This window comes from Manduca sexta, chromosome 25 (genome assembly GCF_014839805.1).
Source record: "Manduca sexta isolate Smith_Timp_Sample1 chromosome 25, JHU_Msex_v1.0, whole genome shotgun sequence".
NCBI lineage: Eukaryota > Metazoa > Arthropoda > Insecta > Lepidoptera > Sphingidae > Manduca > Manduca sexta.
This window is the reverse complement of record NC_051139.1, coordinates 8,956,367-8,975,282: the sequence shown is the minus strand read 5'-3', so window position 1 is coordinate 8,975,282 and position 18,916 is coordinate 8,956,367. Positions and strand designations below refer to the sequence as shown.

Here is an 18,916-nt window from a genome sequence, read left to right as displayed (position 1 = left end):
GACGACTTTCGCTTACATTAAAGCATTGCAAGTTGTAATTCAAAAAATAAATACTTGTATATTTTATCCAACAAATGGTTCTTAAGGCAGTCATTGTTTCAAATTCAATATTAAGCAGGTCATACTAATAACTAGCGGTAACTATTTCTGGGCTGGATATTTACGGATTGTAGGAAACGTATAATGCGCCAAATCGGCGCCAACTAATTGCGGAGGTTGATAATTTACGAGCAACCTAGACAACTACGCGACCGCGCACCGCCGTCGTCAGGCTTAACTTAATACTACTTAACCACTAACAGACGTGTGCGAACACTTAACAACATTATTTAGCAAAATATTACTCCTACTGAAAATAATTCGTCGGTCCAAAGTAATGTTGCAATATAATAATTGATATTTAGTGGTTTTTACGTTACTAAGTAAGTTCATAGGAGTGTTTAATACACTACGAAAAAAAACTTTACTTTCCTGTTCGTCATTGTCGTTATGAATAATGTAACCATATTACACTATACCGTAATGCATGTATATATAATTTTTAATCTAATTACAATGCTTCGCTATCAGCTATCGTTTTCCACAATTTTATAGTTAATTTACTTGCGATAATGTAAAAAGGCAATGGTCTGACGACCGTCCCTCCAGCCGTCGCACTATCTAAATGCAAATCAGATAGGTTCGGTGGATGTCCACGATAAATCAGCATCGCGGCCGCGCGCCGTTAGTAGCTAGGTGCTGGCAAATCGCCCTCCGGCTACACCCTCGCTAACCGACGATAAAAACACAAATACACACGCAAGTCTAATCGCTGTACCTCGTATCTCTATATTACGAAATCAAGTTATGATTCTTTTGTGTCTCGTATATTTGTAAAATATAAAATTACTTAACTCAGTTTCATTAAATTGTCAATTTAAATATCAACGAAACATATAAACGAAATATGTGAACGATTTAATGGTTTTCCAATAATGTTGTTATCTAAGTATAGAAAGTAATTGAGCGTGGTTACATTTCGTTAATAATTATCTTAATAACCATCTTGGGCCGGGAACGGGTACCTGAGTTAAAACGAAATATCGCATGTACTGTGCTCGCATAAGAAACGTCATGTTTTTATGATTTACTACTGTTTGATACAAACTATTTTCGGACCACAAGGCTACTTGTACTACTCACACTCAAGGTAATTCTAAACGCAGGATCAAAAGAACTATTTAGTGACAATTTTATTGTATTACCAATTATAAATATAAACCTTCTGATACGTAACAATAAATTTTTAAATCTAATTATTTATAATATACAACACTGCACTTAAATTGTAAAGCGATTTCTTAATTTAAATCTATAAGAAATAATGTTTGTAATAAAAATGTAAGTAACCGTCATCCTACCTCAACGTACTAGTTGGAATGATTGTTCCTATTTTAGGTCTAGGTACTTGTTTTAAAATCTGCATTACACGTCACTGTTAAAGAAAATCAATTCCCAGAAACATTTTGTCATTAGTGTGTTACAAGCTCGGAGGGATTAAATACGTTTATCCCTCTGTAAGTAGTACTAAAGGTGTTTTAAAGACTAAAGCCAGAGCGGCGCGCAGTGAGGTGTGAACTGAATATAAACTAACAATATTCCTATTGGTCTCGTTACTCGATGTTATGGTTAATAGCGGGCCAAGTTACAATTATGTAACTTCCAGTTAGTACTTAAAGCTGCTGTATCTTAATGAGTACGCTATCAGCCGCATGCATATACCAATAAACTTTAATAACAACTATAATTTCAAACTATTCTGGATAGACTTGTTCTTATTCGTTCCTATCGAACAACGCACACATTTAGATCACTATTGTACTATTATGAGCTTCAAATTCAGTACTATTGTAGCACGTTTAGTAGATACTGACAAATCTTTTCTTACTCATTATTAAATTTCATATTTAAAATGTAATGATATGATACAAATAAATAACAAAGAGCGATGACACCTAATTTTTGATCTCTGTTCGATCGGGAACGAACAATACGACCTGAATCTCATAAGAAACCAACGGTGAATGGGCTAATTCATTCTTGTTCTGTGTAGAGAATTGATTCCTCTCAGTACCTTATAATTATCCCATACCAGTCTAATATAATATTTCTAATTAGTGACCATTTCCTAACAGAAATTTATTTACGAGTTTAAAGAAATTTAAAAATGACTTAAATATTTTAGGTATAACTGTTTTACATGATATTTATATACTATTCGAGACTTTCTACATACCTAATTACGATGAAAAAGAAAAAAAATGTGTTTTTTTTTTAAATATGCTGTTTATTCAAAATATGTGCCTTAGGTGTTAGTAAAAATATCGTATAATATTATACATGTCCCAAAAAGAATGAACTTAAGTAAATTAAAAAATAAGTTGTAATCAGAGTAATTAAATGTACCTTACAACTACTACAATGTTATCAGAATATTTAATATATTTCCTGAAGTTATATTTGATGCTCTACTTATATTCTTAGATAGTCACATTAAAAACAACTATGATAATTCAGGAATATTTGTTTCTTGTGACTTTTAGTTGTCATAATAGGGTGGGATATTAGAAGAGATGTGTGAATCGCAGTTACAAATCACCAATTGCTTTTAGCGAGTAGTAATAAGCATAATTCGCACATAGTTGTCGTCTGTGTTGGAGTGTTGAGTCTCAATCAGATAGTGATAACTGACGCAGCAGCCTCGTTCCAATGCTACACCATAACTATTTCAACCGCGATAGTTTTCAAGCTCGTATCTAATTAGATTAGCCGTGCTCAAGTCTACAGATTAAAAATTATCTCCAATCGAACGGAAATGTCTCAGTAATAAAATTGTTGACTGTTACACTTTTTTCTGTCTTCCGTTCTCATTTACTGTACGTCGTGTTTATGATGTCATTGAACACATACATTATCTATAACTAATACAAGTGAAGCAATTATGTGCGGCCCTTTTTATGAAGTCGTGAACCTTATATGCGTCTCTTGACAGTTGAGATATAGCAAAATTATTGATAGTAGGTAAATGCACTTTATGTACCACGCACATACTTGTACAGCTCATTTACATATTTGTTATGTGCTGGTCAAAATACGAATTAAATTACGTATTCGCGTGTCGTGAATGCTTGTAGAAAACGGCCCATTAATAGATCTCCTACATTTATTTACATCTCCATCCAACGAGTTATGAATATTCATCTGTAAGCCGCTTTATCTATATGCCAATAAGGCTTTGATCTATGTGCACACAACGTTAAATATTGAACGTTGCCTCGTACATATCTATGGGTTTATGTTAAATTACAAAATTTTAGATTTATCGCTAGGAAAAAAGGTTAAGTCGTCATAATAAATGAATGAATATCTACAAAGCTGACAACTCATTATACATTATGATATAATTGCATTTTCTATAAATACGCCAGCATCGTCATAACATTTATAACATAAATATATTTACCAGCATCTGGACCCAGTAATTTCACTCGCATGAGAGAACATTGACCTGGACAAACTAAAGCACACACACACACCTGCTTAATATTTATTTTTCTATTAACTCTAATTGGAATAGTAATCCTTCGAGTCATTAAATACTATTGGTTACAAGATTTCTCTTATTTAGCAATAAGAGAAATACATATATTAATTGGTAATGATAACATGCTTTGAAATTTTCTAAAATAGCTTAATTAAAACACGATGCAGTTTCCTTTTTTTGCGTATTATAAGTAAATAACATTTTAATAACATAAGTTACATGCAAAATTTATTTGATAAAAACGATTTTCATCGACGTTTAAATATAGAGGAGTCATGAAAAAGAAGCAATTTTATGTAGATGCGGTCACTTAGCGGACACAATTATGCAAATATGCAACTTCGATTATTGCTAGGTAACCGCTGGCTAGTTACAGGAATTTATCATCCTACCCGCGTCTACTTCACTGTTACTGCTATGTGTCCTCAACTAGAAGTTGATAATTGCCACAACTACGATTCAGTCTCGGATGCTACTAGATTTTCGCTTAGTATTTTTCACAGATTAATCGTGTATATCTTGCACTATCATGTGCAATTTCAAGATAAATGTTCCCAGTCGTTCTATCAATTATTCTAATCAGTATGGCGCCGCAGCTGGCGGATGAAGATAGAGGTATTGTCCATATACGTTTACTTGGTGACAAGTATTTTTGTACGAATAAAAGACGAGACGAGTAAGGCACTTGCGTGATGCTCGTTACAACCGCCCATGAACTAAAACTACGCTACCCAGAACCTTAAAATATGAACTTTTATTTGGCACCAAAGTACATACATAATGCAGTTTAGTAAATTCGTCTGATTAACAAACTTTGGACAAATATGTGCAAACATGTGAAGTGTTTTAAAATATTATTATATAATCAGAAAACCAATCCCTAACTATTTTGGCTGGACATCTGTTTCTAAGTCATAATCATGTCTAGCTTTATTCGGACGGGTGGTAACCCTCCATCACGACTTATATAAGTGATTACAATTTATCTTAAATAATGATTTACGTAATTAAACTTATCAAAGGTTTTAACATTTTAAAACCATTGAACACCTATTCTGTAATATGTACAAAATGCGCAGTACGGGAAGATAAATGTAGCCCCTACATCCCGTGGGAGAACACCGACGTAATGCCATACACATGATAATTTTTCACCAAAATTCTTTGTATAAGCAATAATTATAAGTGCATTTTGCCGGTGTGTCTGTCATTAACTTAAACGTACGATGTTATTTTAAGGGCAGTAATGGCGGTTGCAGCGAGCCTCCGCGCTTTTTTGCGTATACTCACGAAAAGCTATGCATTTAAACGCTTGAATTATGAAATTACAGTATTGAGAGTAAACACGAGACACGGACAGGCGGAGATTTACGAAGCTGCGCAAGAATGTCGCCGTTTCCGCTTATATTACGTTATAATAAAAATACTAGAAATGATCATAAATATGGTAGTCATTAATAGGTTCATTAACACTATGCAACAAAATGAAATACTGGAATTGATAATACTGATTATAATATTTTCAATCACATTCAACATAGTCTACATTTTAGTGACGAACAAATAAAATATTACAGAATTTTAAGTTTTAAACAAGGAAAACAGCTATTACGGCAAATTGTACATTTATACAATGCCATCCTTATAGTAGAATAATTTTCACAAACCTAGCAACATTTGAGAGATTCGACAACACAAAAGTCGTCTTGACTCTTACTAGATATAATTTATAAATTATGAAAAAATATTCTTTATGTTGACAATACTACTTTATTAGTAGGAGTATTAAAATTAGATACTGACTACGATTACAAAATATTTGTATGTTTGTTGGCATAGAAGGAGAAACTTCTGAATGGATTTGGCTTGAGTATGGCACAAGGGAAATTGATTAACGTATAGACTACTTTTTATTACAGTAATTTATTCCAATAAGTTTTTTTATATAATATTTCATAGTATATGGCGCATACGTCCTACCGATGCTGCTATGGATCGCTAGTGTTTTAGACATTTTTGTAGTAGGAAAAGCTTTTCAGACGGGCATAGCCGCGGACGACGCCTAGTAATTAATAAGTTAGAGATGATAGGTTAGATTTTGTATATAATAAGATCTATATACGATGTATTGGATTCCATATTAATCATAAGTACAAATTGAACGGCACCAGAACATTGTTATTTTGTTGGTTTGTGTAATTAATATGTTATTTTAATCGTGATTATACAAAGTTACTGCTCACAGATTTTTGTAATGGTCAACGTTTATTTCTTTATATTCCATATTATAGCTGGTACGTAAGGTAGAAAAAAAATCACACAAAATGTTAATTAATTTATTTAAAATAAACTCTTGTTTTATGACACTACAGACTAGTTTGGACAATCTAAATGGCTTACAACAATCAGTGGGTACATATGAATAACCACCTCTAGTCATTGGATTATAATTCGTAGTTGCGCAACCAGCCTTAGACACATAAATAGAAACAAGTATTATATTTACACAGAGCCGTCGTGACGGCTTTTAAAGTTGACCGGATTTTTTTTATCAATTATTAGCACAATATAAATGAGTGACCATTGTCTCAGCTAAAAGTATCCACTTACCTATTACTGTTCGCTGACATATCCTAATACATTACGTAAGGCCGACACCCAGAAACAAAAGCCGGCTATAGATGAAATCGGTGTATTGATTCACAATGCGTAAATTTATTCTGTTATGACAGGCGAGCATAAACTCACTGCGGGAGCATTGGATGCTGCAAAACAATAAACATCTCCCCATCGCGCTATTGTCCAAATTGTGAGATATTAACGCGGGTCGCCGTGACGCTCACGGACAACGGCTCCAAAGGGTTGAACACAAAGGCAGGGTTCGCAATTTTGTCTTTAATGACAGGGGAGACAATGGTCAATGCACCTTTACCGTGTGAAATGATTCAGCTTCTTACTGATGCACGATCTCATAACAAATCATAATTATCTCATAAACCAATAACTGATTTATAATTTATCACAATCACTTTTAAATGATACGAAACACGTTCCTTTCGACGAATAAATTATATTTTATTATTGTATTTTTGTTCATATAAATTACGCTCCACTTCCTCGTCCCAAAAGTAAAAGTAAACGTAATCAGTTATATTTATCACGAGCATAAACAAGACGCGAAGCCTTCCAAAACCATTCTGAGACATTAAACAAAATGTACTGTTCCAGAACATTAATGACCGTTCCTGTCGTATTTATTTTCAATATAATTTAATCTCACGACGTGGCTTAATGCAATAAACACCTGCGAGTAACCGCGAAATTACAGGCTCTCTGTCGCAGCGGGGTAGCTCCTATACAATCAACAATAGCTCTGGAGCTCGGCCGCTTTGGATAGAAGTGATTGCCAAAGTACCGGGTAAAGTGTAATAAGTACCGGTTTCATATGGCGCCGGCGCAAATGTTTATTGATGATTACCGCAATATAATTTATTCGCTCTGAACCCTATATTGCCTTTTCTAATCAATACATGCAAACAAAACGTAAGTCCACGTTTTTAATGTGAATCTTGTGATGAGTTATCATTATGAGGATCTTCGTATAAAAAATTATGATTTTGGATTTTCAATTTTGGCCAAGCACCTATCAGTTAGCCAGAATCGACGTACCTACAATGAAAAAATTCCCTCACCTGAGACAATATTCTTAATATAAAAAAAACACTTTATAAATATTTTTTAAATTATCTATTTCTACATAATACCACATGTTTGGGGAAAACAACCAAAAAAAGATTATTTATTAAGAACTATTATAACATGGAATATATTCCGTTCATAAAACAAACTTTACTTGTAAATTTATTTTTATTGGACATAAAATGCTTTGATTGGAAAGACACTTTTTATGTAGATATTGATTTTATTACATTCTAGTGATTGCATGCATATCATTTTAAGATATTTAAAATCATTAATTTATTTTCTATCTGCAAAATAACAGCAACATTTAAATATAAAAGTTCATACCTACAGAAATCAACGTATTCACATGGAGTTGAGCAATAATTAATTACATTTCTCTAATGACAAAAATACGCTTGCTGCACAAAAACCCTAAAGCGTTGCGGGCCGTAATAAAGGGTAAAGTACAAAACGGCGACAAAAAATTAAGAATCGGCCCGATGGGCTATTATCTTCGCATGTTAAAAATAATATGGACATAGGGCAATGTACATTCATGCGAGCCGCGTCCAAGAGAGCCGCATTTGAATATTCCTTTGTGATGAGCACCCCTGCTCGAGCCGGACTTCACACGCTCTCGGCAGGTACCGCGCCAACCCCACGGGCCGCGGAAGCCCTTCGGCCACCACTACCGCGACACAACCATCTTGATACGTGTGCAGAATAATCACATCTTACGACTAATAATTCATGGCATTGTAAAATTAATGACGAACAATTCTAACTATTTATCTAAGCGAAGTTTGACCTATACAACAGACTAATAAATTAGCGCAAAACTATTATTCAGATTAATATCTTAGATTATAATGGCGCACGGCTAACTTATGTACTCTTTTAAGACTTTTGTATTTGATAAATTAAACTACGTTACCAACACAATGACATTATAATAAATTTGGAAATTTTATTGACACCACCACTAAGTTTTTATAAGAGTTTCAAAAGGGTTAGAAAAAACGAATAATATAGCAGACAATGTTATAAATATGAGTAAAATATTATTAAACAAAATATGCAACTGTTTCCTGCTTAATGTTTGGATACTTGACGCCAATTGCGTATGCACGCATTCCAACATATCCGTTAAATATGTTACGTCAAATCAATTCACTTAGCGTCAAAAACGCAAGTGTCAAGATCGGTCGGACCAACCAATTTGATGGACGCGTAATAGCATTGTTCGTACACCATGATCGCTAATAATATGATTATTATTACTTTCGTGTATCAATTATTAAGAGCTTAAATACATTTATGATTTATGTTACGTACGTTAATATTGTAACAAGAAAAAATTGCAGTTGTTTTAAATATTTTAGGATTTTAGTCCACTCCTTTTAACAGTATGTTATAATAAAGCTATATGAAAACTAAATAGTGCATTCTATAACACTTTCAATATTATACATACTTATAAATATTAATTATAAAAACCATGTTCAATAGTTCTTTATTGAAAACAAATATTCAAGACAAATAAACCATTAGATTTAATTAACAAAACGTTCATTAGTATGATGTTTGCTTTTTAGAAAATATATAATAACAACTGTTGATACTATCTGCTCAGGCGTGCACGACTGAGGCAAAGTAATCGAAAGTTAATTAATACTTATAAGCTTCCTAATTTTACGAGCCACCCACACAAATTCAAATGTTAATTAATACGAGTAAATTATTCAATGATGGCAGAGTATGTGTAATGTTATCAGTGAGATGGAGCCCGTGTTACAGCGTCAGTCGCGGCGCTGGCTCTGACCTCTTGTTTCGGAATTGAAAGTCGTTTAGTAAAAGAACGCAATAAATTTACATTCTGTGCCGTTATACGTATCGTTTGCGATGAAGCTTTGAATTATCTATTAGTTACTAAGCTAACTGTTTAAATAAAAATATTCGTCGACAACCGTTTTGTGTTCAACAAACTGTTACGTTATAATTAATTTTATGATGTAAAACTATTTTTATTACCATGAAAAACTCATTATCTTGCAAATATTTAGGTTTATAAATAGTTGAATTATGTTCTCAATTATTTGAATAATTGATAATCATAATTCTACGGATATACATAGGTATTAACTTTAATAACTTTATCTGTAGCATTATGTTAAAGACTAGAGTATCCACATTTAGCAAACGACAGCCGCTATTTCTCCTATGATATTAACGCTAATTGCTTTCTACTGACAAATCGGATTCAATGTCATTTTGAAGAAATTAGTACAAGTAAGTACAGGTACAAAACTTCAGAAATAATAATATTGTTATAATACTTTTACATAAAATAGGAAGAAAATATAATAATTTATTTTATAAAAGCACGGCGTCGATAATTCTGCACGTGTATGAATTTTACTGACACAGGATACACAATATTTATATACACAAACATTTATAACATCTAGGCAATATGATACAGACTCACATGCCATTATTACTTTCAAAATATGTCCCTAAAATTAAAATTCGTACACGTAACCTAATACGTCATCGACGCACGTTCGGAAATGTGTCCGAGCATATAAAAGTCAAAACGGCGGCACCGATATTCGACATAGCTGTTTAAGATTATATAAGCACACTATACCTTTTTCAATAAGTGTATATATCAAGTTTAAATGTTAACTCATGAAAATCCGGAGAACAGACTATAGTAACGAATATATACATAGCGATTAAAGTAGTTCATGTTTATAGTTAACAAGTCTGAAAATAAATAATCTCATTCAAAGGTAAAGACATATACACACATGATATCAACTCGTCAGTAGACAGTAGACACATTGCGTGTCGTTTGACGTTCGTGCGTCCCCAGCTTTAGCACAGGGCTTTAGAAAGTGTGCACACCTATAAATACTCGTCCGATTATGATCTACGTCGCGTAGCCCGTAGCAACGTTGCATTGAGCGTACCGACTCTACTGTTTATCTGTACATATTCTTATATTGTTTGAATCATTCTAAGCGCATAAATCTTGTGATATCGTATGAGACAATAGAGATATCGCCATTTGATTGAATAATGAAATAGTTGCTAAATAACAACTATAAACTTTATTTATTAAATATAATGCAGCATTATTACTATTCGTTATTCAATATGTCACAATGTTGTATCTACACAATCCGTATCGCCAGGGGGTAATATTTTAAAATTCCTTCTCTGGTGCTCACGTTACGTAAATCATATTGTGCTAAAATTCACATTCCTAAAGCGAGTTTATTCGGTCCGTGAGTCAAATTTAAGAAAGAAATAAATAATGTATCTACATAATAATTAAGACAAACTATGTATTTCACGAAAGAAAACGTAAGATTAAAGTGCATTCCGGACCGCAATTGCAAGTTTTACGTAGAAAAACTTCACAGCCAGCGTGGGATTATCGGAACACGCAAATAAAGAAAAAAGACGCCCTACGCGGAGACAATGAACATCCATATTTGTAATTAGCGAGGAGTTTATTTGCTCTTGTTAAATATTTTTAGTCATACCAAACAATAATGTAGATGTCGAACATGAAGAGTAATGGTTTTAAAATGCAATTATGTACTGCGAGTAAGACACACAAAATCGATTATAAATAAGGCTGCACATATATGAAAATGATAACTCTAACGTAAATAATTTGCCTTGTGCAAAAGATCAGTTAATTTTATGTAAAATTGTTTTTAAAGAGATATTCGAAATATAGTATTCATATATTATTATTGCACAGATTGGGTGGTCACGCTTGACAATTTAAAATCGCGTTGCAACCAGTATTATGTAAAATGCTGAAACTAAATTGGCAGCTAAATAATAAAATGGTAATTGGGATCTGTTTGCACATTCGCTTTGTGGTTGTGTCCACGCCCCCGGCACGTATTAGCATACTCTGCACACATCAATCGTATTCAAATCACAGATACGTCGAGAACGACATATCGTAGGTGGTCATACGCAAAATGTTACCAATGTAGGTCAACCGAATAAAAGTAATTGGATTTGGTAGTAAGTGTACCCCTACGACGCTTTTATGTTTTACTTCACCGAAACCTGTGATTATGACAGCCGTCTTGATTTATACTCTATACGATACAATTTATGAACATAATAATTTTGTGTTATATATTTGTAATGGTTTTGGGCACTGTTATATATAATATTTTTATAATACTTATAACACCTATGCATTAGCTAATTGGAATCAGTAAGCGGTCCGACACAAGGAGAGCGCTCGACGCCACGCTGCGCGATTGCGCGGTGCCGTGTGCAAAATACTCGGCTGAACTCAAAGTCATAAAAACTTTTTATCTCCAAAGTTTGAAATACAAGTAAATACAAATTTAAAGTGACTATGTATCATATTATGGGTTAATTATTCAATTTGAGCATATTAACTGAAGATAAATAACATGATAGTACCTAGTTTGTGATACTAAAGTGATTGCAGATTCATTTAAGATGTTTTAAGTGAGTAAAATGTGAATATTGGTGCACAAACATGTGTGTATATACGTACTACATGTATGTAGGTAGGTGCGAGGCGGTCCACAGTCCACATATGTGGTCTGCGTCTGCTACTTTCACGCGACGCGGGCGCGCCCATATTAATTGCTCCCGTTCTTCGTCGAAGCTTTATTTATTGCCCTCGCCGGTGATTGTGAAAAGCTTTGAGTGTAGTGTGCATTAGTTTTAGTTTTATCTTGTGTATTTGATCTGACGTGTGACACACGAGAGCACAGCGGCGAGCGCCTACGAGCAGAGTCCGGGCCGCGGTCACCGCACGCAATATTCGCTAGGAAAGTTTTCACAAGAAAAGTGTAACGGACGCGGCATAGCAATACAAACGAACGGCTTTCCGTGAGAAAATGTGTCCGCAGCCCGCACCGCACCGATCGCATACAGACGTGCGAGTGCGGCTTCACTCGGGGAGTAAACAAAAAATCAATTATTATCTAAACGAAAATGTGAGCGGTCGCGCGTCTATGTTTTTAGAGAAATAAACATTCATTGTTTACACAACGACCGCCGCCAAAGCCAATATTTGATATTCGAAAATACTATTCTAATGTATGTCGTGGTACATGGCTATTGGGTACCTCAAGCATCTGGCACTTTAGCGGCTCTTTTGGTCTTCATCTGCTTTACGTGACATTTTAACGATAAACAATAAAATATAACACTATTCACAGATTTTTATACAGAGACATACATGTATAAAATAAATAATAATAATAATATCAGCCCTGTATTATATACTTGCCCACTGCTGAGCACGGGCCTCCTCTACTACTGAGAGGAATTAAGCCTGTATAAAATAGAAATCGATTATTGTTTTGGGGTTTTCATCTTACATACTTGCCGTGGTTTAGGAATAGTTCAAAAGCCAATGTTAAAATGTAGAGTTATAACTTCTTTAAACTGTAAAAGTTGAATAGTGGGCCCTAGAGCCTTGGGTTACAACGTAATTATTTTTTTATAAGTAAATTAAAGTACACTATTACGAGGGTATTTCAAACTTCGCATTCCGTTCAATCACATAATCGATAACGGGCTGGCTAATTGCGGAATATTTCAAATATTGCCCGGCATAAGAAAATAAGACATAATGATAGCTACACTAAACATTACCATTTATTTTACATCCTTTATAAAACGTCTACGAATAAATTGTAATATAATACGTGGATTTATGTATATATTATGCACATGATGATATCTATACGTTGTATAGAAATATCGTCATCCCAAACATAAATGGTTTTATTATAAACGTAAAGTTTTATATTAATGACGTCCGATGCCCTAATTAGTTAAGCTAAGGTTGGGGACCTTGTGAATTGTGAATAAACAAATATGTATGTTAACACAATCCGCATACATTATTCATTAGCCGTGTGTTATAGGACGGTGTTTATGTATTATATTCTCGGTTTTGACACGGCCCAAGCTTATAAAATTAAGTGGAGTTATTTTATTAACAAATTTTAATAAATAACACATTAGGCAAAAAACGGCCACGCTTCAGGTCTCACGGTCAAACTCGCAATAAATCTGTTGAGGAGTGTGCCGCGGCCCGCGAGTCCACGCGCCACGCCGCGCCACGCCGCGCCACACCGAGCCACACCGAGCCACACCGACCAACGCGGAAGTGTCTCGCTTCTAATGTCATATTACCACCTAATTATGTGCTATAACCGAGAATCACAATATCCATGTAATGTAATTTACATTAAATCGTGGAGGTTTTTGCGGTCTACGTTGTAATTTCTTTAGTTAAACACAATATGTACAATGTAGGTACATGTTAAGTTTTGATATTGATACATGTTGATGCTTAATACTGCACTACATGTTTTGTTCTTTGTAAATGTCTATCATGCCATTTATTAAAAAAATATCTACAAGCGATATAAGGACATAAATTAAGAAAGCTTATATATAATAATATACTTTTATAAGTGAGCAGGTACAAGTTGCATTTATACATATTTTAATGTAATTTTGATGAAGTTATGGTGTGATATCTAATCTATTTGACATAATAATAATCAATTTTCAAGATTTATGTAACTGAATAACACATCATGTTATTCATTTTATTCACTACAACAAGATAACTAAGAATATTGATGCGATCTGACTTTATACTTGGGTGATCACAAGTATGTTATTGTTTAAAAATAATAAACCAAAACTTTACATTAAAATTGTAAGACCTTGTCATTTCTGACGCAATATTTATTAAAGTTTCATATTTCCAAACAACAAGTATTTATTAATACATGATCACTTTCAAAACGCTTTGTGTTATCGACAAAGTTTGGTTGATCATTTAAATAATAAAAAAGGTAAACAGCACCGGTAAACACATGACACAGTGGATGCGCTACGAATTACGATGTTATCAAAATGATTCAATACATTGTTTGGGCAATGGTCAAGAAGAACAGGTCACGGCAATAATAATCGAAAAATACCTGTGGAACAAGTCGAAAACTGGTCGCGGAGGGGGCAGCTGGGCAACCCCGCATCAACGTCCGAGGGCGTTTTGCATGACGTGGTCAGATACCGGTCAGTTGACAAGCTCGTCCAATAGGGGTCACTTGTGCACAATGCGATGTCCGGTGCTCCCTGCCTCGCGGGCCGCCCGTGCTAGGGGTCGAATTTGGAACAGGTTCGCGTGAGTTGAGGCGCAAGCCGACGCTGGCTCGCTCAGTGCGCGGTCGACGTCGGTGCGGTCCGGGTGCGGCGTCGTTCGCTACTGCTGCGACGACGACCGCTCGCCCCACGCGACCTGTCAAGCGCTCACTTTATCCGCTCGGAGAAGGGTGACATCGCGGCTCTTCCTCTTTGTTTGATATCTTGAAGGGTAGGACTTCCCTATATAAAGGACCATTGTCCTTATTTTTATTGGCTCTGTCTTTAAGGTCAAATGACTATTAAAGAAGAATATAGTTTTCATTATTATTATTATTATCTACAGTAAAATGTTCTACATTACACATGCTATAAACATGAATCACCAAGAGGCAAGAATCGAATGAAATATCCCAGCCCAGGTCCCAAAAATAAAATGATGTATAGTAAACTACAGAACACGAGATCATAAGGTTTTTAAAAATATATTTTATTCAAAAGCATTATTATAAATAGAAGATTACGAGAGTAAGAGGAATTTTGATATAACGATGTACAATTTTAATCAAGATAACGCGGCGTGAGAAAAGCTAAGCCGATGTAAGAATTAATTAAAATAATGGCCGAAGGAAACATAAAATGTCGGTAGTGGCGAGATAATTAGAAGTCAAATTTGAGTGAAGCCGTAGAGCCGTAGACACAAACTCACGCTATGCGGAAATCGACGGCCGTTGCGACTAATGTAACTAAATTAAATCAATAATGAAATCATTTTTGTAGATTGACATTTTAAAGGCATAATATTTATACATGTATGCGATAAACAATATCGAAAATATGTGATTCAAGAAAAAATTCGTAAATGTATTCCAAATGTAATATTATATTACCGCCTTCAAGGTCTGAGTTCGATCCTCAGATTGCTCGAACTAACCTTTGTGTAAGTTTAAGGACCTATACACATGATAAAGAATTATAACTTAGACATGCCGCAATTATTTTAGCGATTGTCGAAGGACGAAAAAACCTTACATAGTAGTCGATCGTTGTTGCCTATATTTTACACAAGAATATAATCTGTTAGTGTTTTCAAAGTTTATCTCAATCCGTTCAACTCGTTCTATATTACCTGCTAACAAGTATCCAAACATCTTCACAGACTTTCGCATTTAAACACCAGTAGGAAAGATTGCTTTGATTCAATGGGTTCGACCACAGCTTTCAAAAGTGACTACTGTTGGTGAACTTGGTCCACTTGAGTAGCGTCGAAAGAGTAGCTATTTAGCAACTTTTAAAGTCAAGGTAATACTCTACGTAAATGATTCAACGTAGGTGGGAGTAATTGTAGGCTATAATTCTAATAGGTAATCAAAAACTTAACATGCAAAACAAGATATTGTATACGTAGGGTCGATAACAAACCTTATTTAAATAATATCGTGCATGATACATAAAAATAATGATGATTATAAAGAACTTATTATAATTATTAATTATGATTCTGAATCGAACTTCCTTAATTTAAAATTTTATCAGTGCATTTATTGCCCTTCATCAAACCTGTAGATGCTAAGATCTGATAAATAATAGCATCTATAATATTAATATTATGATATACATTTGTTTACAGCAAATAAACAACTTACTTATAGTTTTGATGATTATTACACTAATACATATTGTACCTATTTATTTACGTAAAGATAATTAGTAATTGATCCCGATCACGAAATGTGTGGTAATAGTCACTCTCAACTCATAAAATCATAATAGGAGGATTATCAAGCGGAATTATTCGCCCAAAGCAATAAATTGCATCTTCTATATAAAATAATATCGATCATCAATCATAGATGCTTTAACTGTCATTTGTTTTTTTTTCATTATCTATTATCACAAGATTTTTTAATCCAATTCGATTTGGAAATAGTATCTTATTGGATCGAACTTAATAAAATATTTTCAATAAATATTATTCAAAATTATCAATGTATATTTGAAAGTTCATTTCTTGTGATCTCTACGTTAAAATGATATTAAATAAATACGATGAATGAAATATTTAGCCATTCATAAAATGTTCGTAAATAATTACTGTATTTTAAAATTGCTGTATATCAAAAACGGCACGCAGTAAGAATAATAATATGATTGGCATAACGAGCACAAGAACCGATTTTGGTCAATAATCGCCATAAGTACCGCGAGTAGGTACTTTCGCGAACCGAATGCAATAATAATTGGAGGGTCCGATTTATCACATTACTGTTCTCCGAAATGCCTGAAACAGTTCTTGTGCAAGCCCTTCACGTCGTACACACGAAAATATTCCAAGGAGTCCATACCGTGTGCCGAGTGCGGACTGCGGACTGCGGACTGCACGTAATTATAGGTAGAAAAATACATGCATGGGAAGTTCGTGAGAGATTTTTATCTTGCTTGTAATATGCTGACCGTTCAAGTGCTGCAAAAAATAAACAATTACTTATCAAATTCCGTTCACCAAACTGACCCCTTGCCCATTAAACATAAATATAATCTACGACGCCATGAATGTGGGATCCAATTTTACAAAGCTTTAAACGTATCTTCCCACAACGGTCATCGTGGGTACTGACCATCGTTGGTCATCGTGGCATTTGTTTAAATATTGTCTCCACAGGTAAAAAAATCACCCCGTTCCATTCACAATTGAGTTTAAAAGAAAGTACTTAGATTCACGACACCCTTTTCAATTTGTGAAAGGTCTATTCATTGAAAGGACTTGCGTAATAATAAATTGACGGTTGTGAAAATTTATTATATCACTTAATGTGTGTATCAAAAAACATTAAGCAAAAAACGTACCATCAAAATAGAGATAGGATTTTGGATCCAAATTAACCACATAAAATTTCCTTTATGTGGTTAATTTGGATTAACCACATAAAGGATATTTATAATTAATATCTTTGACTCATATCTGTCAAAACTTAATCTTCTTCTATACTTATAATAAATCTGTAGAGAGGTCAATTCTGTCTGTCTGTCTGTCTGTATAACCGTTATAGAAACAAAAACTACTCGACGGATTTTAACGAAACTTGGTACAATTATTTTTCATACTCCTGAGCTGGTTATAGTATACTTTTCATCACGCTACAATGAATAGGAGCAGAGCAGTGAAGGTAAATGTTGGGAAAAAGGGGGACGTTACTCCATTTTTTAAGCTTCCGTCGCGTGTGCAATCTCAATGGTTAAAGCTACACAGAAATCATGTATGACGGAAATGTTCTCCTTAAAATTATATAAAAAATATCCCACGACAGCATATGTCTATCTTTTATGGTTGACTCACAATAACACGTGTAACTCTTGATAGCTTAGCAGTTCGAAGCTTTCTCATTATATTTGTCTACTCTTACGTTTATGACACTCTCAGTCATCTCTAATTAAAAAAGTTAACATTATTCAATATTCCATAAAAAAGAATCATAGAAATCGGTACAGAAACACGAAAGTTATACATGAAATATGCTAATAATAAGCCATCACGCGTGAATACTGAATCATGCTATATGCTTCCTTCGATTTCCCCAGGATCCCATCATCAGACCCTGACCGGAAAATCGGACCACCTGCATACCACCATACATTAAAAAAACATCCCGACAAATTGAGCACCTCCTCCATTTTTGAAGTCCGAAATCCACGCGGGCGAAGCTGCGGGCGGAAGCTAGTATTTAATATTCGTCAAAGTGCTTATTTCATTTTCTAACTCATAAAGTACTACCAAGAATAAATAATTTAATACTCTTTAATTATGTCATAAATAACCTATAATTACCAAAGTTTCACTTTGATTATTAATTTTGTTAGTCGTTATGCAGTAAAACCTTTGAACTAAATAATTCAACAATTTTAGGTTCAAGAATAAATTAGTTTATAAGGACATCGAAAATTAAAATTTTGACAATGCGCATTTAATTTCATATAATAGTTTTATGCAAGCGTGTATAATTAATTACAATTAGAAATACAAGTTTTGAATGGACGTATTTTAAAAAAACACAAAGGTATATGCAAAAGTTGTGTATTTTTTTTTGTGATTTACTCCAACAGGCTGGATTAAACTCTGCCAGGACTCATGCAACACGGAATTAATGTGATCCTGGTTTTTTTCCATCATACATAATGGTAATAGTATCGTCATCCCAACAATTATATTTAGAGATTTGGCCATATTATAACCGTATTTGTTTAGAGTATATGGTCAAATTGATACTATTTTACGTAAGTCCATAGGTTCGCTGGGTTTGTTTTATTTTCACCAAAGTTTTCGAGCAATCACCGTATAAAAATATGAACTCTACTATGAATAAAACTCTTTCATTTGGTCGGATTTTATTTTCAAATAAGATTGGAACTTAGATATCAAATAAATATAACAAAGTTCTCAATACCCTTTATAGCAATATTTTTATA

At 33.9% G+C, this 18,916-nt stretch overlaps 1 protein-coding gene across 7 annotated transcripts in view; it reads right to left on the bottom strand.

The window, feature by feature from the left end:
• Positions 1 to 18,916, bottom strand: part of LOC115450822 (protein grainyhead) — a 125,670-nt gene that overhangs the window by 56,402 nt on the left and 50,352 nt on the right. Inside the window, exon 1 of one of the 7 annotated variants that reach the window (XM_030179358.2) lies at positions 14,293 to 14,565. The exons of the other annotated variants lie outside the window; for them this stretch is intronic. The gene's annotated coding sequence lies outside the window, so the exon portion shown is untranslated. Of the gene's footprint in view, positions 1 to 14,292; positions 14,566 to 18,916 lie in introns of those variants that run through there. 7 annotated transcript variants of the gene reach the window in all.